This window comes from Triticum dicoccoides, chromosome 7B (assembly GCF_002162155.2).
Source record: "Triticum dicoccoides isolate Atlit2015 ecotype Zavitan chromosome 7B, WEW_v2.0, whole genome shotgun sequence".
NCBI lineage: Eukaryota > Viridiplantae > Streptophyta > Magnoliopsida > Poales > Poaceae > Triticum > Triticum dicoccoides.
In genome coordinates this window covers 362825667-362830786 of record NC_041393.1, presented here as the reverse complement: position 1 = coordinate 362830786, position 5120 = coordinate 362825667, and the positions used below count along the sequence as shown (strand labels likewise).

The 5120-nt window shown below is 44.0% G+C and overlaps 1 long non-coding RNA gene across 1 annotated transcript; it reads right to left on the bottom strand.

The window, feature by feature from the left end:
- Positions 1-1980: 1980 nt before the first annotated feature.
- On the bottom strand, positions 1981-4836 carry LOC119340875. The gene is made up of 3 exons (XR_005164733.1): positions 4373-4836; positions 3007-3069; positions 1981-2575 (listed from the first exon to the last, which is right to left on the bottom strand). It is a non-coding gene; the product is annotated as an uncharacterized LOC119340875 (long non-coding RNA).
- Between the last annotated feature and the right edge of the window lie 284 nt (positions 4837-5120).

Below are 5120 nucleotides of genomic sequence, written 5' to 3'. Positions count from 1 at the left end.
TTTTGCCTTCCTATGCTAGTTGACTTTTGTTCCTATAAATTGTGTGCTCACAAAATACCTAGGCATAGGAAGTGAGTTAGATTTAAATGTTCTAGTCATATTCTTCATGATGCTCTCTTTGTGTTTCAACTCTTTTCTTTTATGCGAGCATCATTGAAATCATCATGCCTAGCTAAAAGGCATTAAAGAAAAGCGCTTGTTGGGAGACAACCCAATATTTATCCTTAATGTTTTTGTGTGTATACATGATTAAGCTACTGTATTAATCATGTTTTATAGCTTTTGTTTCAATAAAGTGCCAAGTAAGACCTTTGGGAAGACTTTGGTGAAAGTTAATGTGATCTTGCTGTAAAGAAACAGAAACTTTGCTCTCACAAGATTAGCTGTCATTTTTTATAGAAGAGTGTTTTTGAGTTGATTCTTTTTGAAGAAGATTAATAGACAAATTCCTCACGTCCACCAATTTATTTAATAATTTTTGGAGTAGCAGAATTATGGTTATTGTTCAGATCATTACAGACTGTTCTGTTTCTGACAGATTATATTTTCATTGCATAGTTTGCTTGTTTTCTAGTTTCTATGGCTTATAATTCTCAATATAAAGTGTATAAATGATATGGTACAGTAGGCATTATGTTAAAACAATTATGAACCTTGTATTTTACAGTACCAAAGTGCATGGTTTACTCTTTATCATACTAACCTATCTCACGAAGTTCCATTAAGTTTTGTGTGATTGAAGTTTTCAAGTTTTGGGTGAGATATCGATATGAGGAGAATAAGGAGTGGAAAGACCCTAAGCTTGGGGATGCCCAAGGCACCCCAAAGTAATATTCAAGGAAGACTCAAGTGCCTAAGCTTGGGGATGCCCCGGAAGGCATCCCCTCTTTCGTCTTCAAAACTATCGGTATACCTTACTCGGAGCTATATTTTTATTCGTCACATGATATGTGTTTTGCTTGGAACGTATTTTCAATTTTACTTGCTGTTTGAATAAAATCATTGGATCTGAATTATTGAACAAAAAAAGGAACCCTCCCATGGCTAGTTAATTATTTGACCACTCAGTGTCCTTCACTCATATCTTTTGGAGTAGTTTGTCATTTACTCATGTGCTTCATGTATATCCTATGAGTAAATGGGGGAATGAATTGAATGTCATAAATCTGAATTTTTATATGTTTCATATGCTTATAACATGGTTAGTGATAACTTCACACATAGAAAGTATGAGGCATAAAAGTTGTTGAGAGTTGGCAAACGTAGTTTTGGTCATCGTTGCAATTAATAGGAAGTAATAAGGAAAGAGAGGTTCACATAAAAATATATTATATTGAACATCTTTTATGATTGTGAAGCACTCATTAAGTATGACATGCTAAAAGAGTAGACGTTGGACAAGGAAGACAACGTAATGGTTTATGTTTTCCGACATCTCAGTTAAAGTATATTGTCATTGACCTTCCAAACATGTTGAGCTTGCCTTTCTCCCTCATGCTAGCCAAATTCCTTACACTTAGTAGAGATACTACTTGTGCTTCCAAATACCCGTAAACCCAGTTTTGCCATGAGAGTCCACCATACTGTAACGCCCCGGATTCGATGCGCCAGTTATCTGCCAGTTATTCGCCATCATTGCCATGTCATTTGCTTGCGTGTTACTCCCTCTGTTCCGAAATAATTGTCGCTGGGGGCATCCTTCCGACCAGGTGAAATAGTGTGAAAGTACAATACTACCCCCGATTTGTAATCCATCGGAGGCGTCTTCCTCCGTCGCTCCTCCCCTCCGCCAGGCTTCTCCGCCGTCGCTACTCCCTTTCGCCGGGCTCCTCCGTCGTCCGCATCTCCGGCGTCCTTCCCCGCCGCGGTCCGCAGTTCTCTCGCCGGCCGGCCGCCCTTCCCCGCCGTGGTCCGGAGCTCCCTCATCGGCCGCCCTTCCGCGCCAAGGTCTGCAGCTCCCTCGTCGTCTGCCCTTCCCGCCGGCTGCCTGCTCCGCCACAACTTCGGATCCTTCGATGCTGGCAACAGATCCTTCGCCGGCCGCCTCCCCCCACTCCAATCAAGAGCTCGAGGTCAGCCGCTGCGCTGACCACTTCTGCTGCTCCTCTCGTCTCTGCTCCTCTCCACTCCAATCAAGAGAATCTGCAATTGATCCAAAAAAACAGGTCAATTGATGTCAATTTGATTAACTAAATCATCCAAAAACCAGGATGATAAGTCCATATGCTAATGTTGATCCCAAGACCGGAATGACAATTCCAGGTGTTCCTCAATTGAGGAATTTGATTAACTAAGACACAAAGTGAGTAAGGCTGCAAGTAAACCTGATTGATTCTGCGAAGAAGAAGAAGAAGAACACAGGTGTAGCTGCAAGTAAACAGGCTGGCAACTTCAACTCTGCTCTCTTCTTTCTTGTGAGATGTTGGCAATGTCAGTTATTTTTTCTGGGTGAATGAATGAAGTGTTCTGATGTGAATTCGATGGAAGGCTACCGGTGGAGGAAGGGGGACACTTGATGCCAACAAGTTTTCTTAATGCAGAGTCAGATCGACGAGGAGGCCAAGGTCGACGCCATCTGTATGTGGCATTCTTTTCTTCAGAATCAGGTTACATCGGTGTAAACTGGACATACATTCAGTTCACATCCATCTGATGAAACCATCATGTACAACAAGCAAGATACCAACTTCAACGGCGTTACCCAAGTTCATTCATAGTCAAATTTCATGTGATGAAACAGGCATATTGCATGAAAATTCTCAACAAAGAACAGACTAAAAGCATAGCAGTCACCACCGTTGCTAGCTAGCTTAGCTTCAGTTTTCTTTTGCTTAGGAGTATATCTACAGCAAGCAAAATTACAAGAAAACTTGACCACGTGAACAAGAGCATGATGCACAAACTATTGTAAAACGACTGTCGTGAATAAACAGCGAATCACACACGCATCGATCATGCTCTTGTTCACAGGGAAGAATGACTGAAACTTTCCTTTGGCAAACTAACCTGAATTCAAATGCAACAACCAGCATACGTGAAGAAGGATCAATGTTGCCAAAGCCAATGATACTGAAACAGTTGAGAGTGCAAAATCAGTTGAGGAACACCTTAAAATGAGCAGGGACTTACTGGAAAATGACAGAGTGAGTAAGCACTAGGGACTTAGACTGATAGACTAGTAGATGGAACAATGATGGAAGCTCACAAACTAAGACACAAAGTGAAGAACTTAGGTGAGGAAGGATCACAATTGAAAAACTAAAAAGAAACCAAGAACTGAATCACTAGCTATGCAGACTTGACAAAATTTAGTGTGACTGAACAATGATGCAAGCTCACATACTAAGAAAATACTAGCACGGGTACAGATTAAAGAGAACGAGCTAAGGTCCGATTATTAGGTAATGAAAACTAAAACACTAATGACTGAAACAAAATTATACTCCTGCACTAAAAACACTAATGATTATTAGGAGTAGGAAGGTACTGAAAACTGAAGACTAGACTACAGAAACACTGAAAACAAAAATTCTAAAGACACAGAAAACTGAAGAATTAGAGATAGAGAGAAAACTTGCCATGTTAAACTCATTGATTTTGATTTTACCAGTAGTTCTTTGAATTGGATTTACATCAGTAGTTTTTCGAATTTGATTTTACCAGTAGTTTTACCAACAGTTCTTTGAATTTGATTTCACCAGAAGTACTCCATGAGTACAAAACTTGCCATGCTTGATTTAGAAATGGAGTTTACCAGTAGATTTTGATTTGTGTACTGCTCAACTATGTTTTGATCTACACTCTCGATCTCTGAAATATGCAAGGCGGCAGCGAGAACGCAGCTCACTTCAACTAAACTAAACTGAACTTATTTAGCTACTAAAGAAATAAGCAGCGACTGAAGCAACTGAACTGCACTTATTTAGCTACTCAAAACACTCCAGACACGTCGAAGTACTCCAGCGCCGAGGAGTAATAAGGAGGAGTAGCAAGCAGTGACTGAAACTGCAGATACGTCGAGGTTAACAGTGACAAACTACTGCAACTTTTCCTTATTACTCCAGCAAAACTACTGCAAAACTAACTGAATCTTTTCACTTGAATCAACTACTGCAACCAAATTCAGTTAATTAAGTATGCAGAGATACAAGTACTACCATCAGAGAGAAACTACTGCAACCAAACTGAATTAAGTATGCAGAGATACAACTAACTGAATCTTTTCACTTGAATGAAGTAGTGCTACTGCAACCAAACTACTGCAAAACTAACTGAATTAAGTATACACTCCTTGTTTCTTGGCCTGCTGCAGAAAGAAAGCAAGCAAGAAAAGTCAGAGTTTACCATCAGAGGGAACAGAGGAGGGGCTTACCATCATCGATGGAGATGCCGAGGTCGCCGGGCATGGGCGCGTTCCAGTTTCTTGGCTTGCTGAAGCAGTCGGAGGCGGGCCACGACAGCGCATGCTTCTAGCTGGACGAGAGCGATGTCGTGTGGCCAGTCGGCGACGGTGCCCCCGCGGCGCGCCGCTCGGCACACGCCGGGCCGCAGAGCTTCAGGCTATCGTCGCTCCTTGCGGAGGGCGGCGGCGGCGTCCGGGAGCAGCAGCTGCACGCGGCGGGGATGCTTCTGGCCGTGCCTCCGATGACGGGTCACGGAGAGGAAACCACATCAGGGCGGACCGAGAAGGGGAAGAGCGGCGTCTCCCTGCGACAGCAGCGAGGGTGGCGTACCGCAGCTGCTGGCGTTGCAGATCGAGCCGCCACGCCAGGAGGGAACTCCATCTCCCTCCGTTGCTCGGGCGCCGCTCCAAAGCCGCCGCTCCAGATCCGCCGCTCGGGCACCGCTCCACGTCCACGCCTTCGTTGCCTATATCGCGCTCTGGCGCCGCTACACATCCACACGTCCTTCGCCTAGAAGCTCGTCGCCGGCGCAAAAAGAATCGATATCTTGTTGACTTACGAGGTATGAGTGGAGGCGGGGTGGTGAGAAAAAAAGGGCGGTGGAAGAGGTCGGCGACGGGGAGAGGGAGAGGCCGGCGACGGGGAGAGGGAGAGGCCGGCTACAAGGAAAGGAAGAGGGCGGCGACGAGGAGACTAAGAGAGCGGCGACGAGGAGAG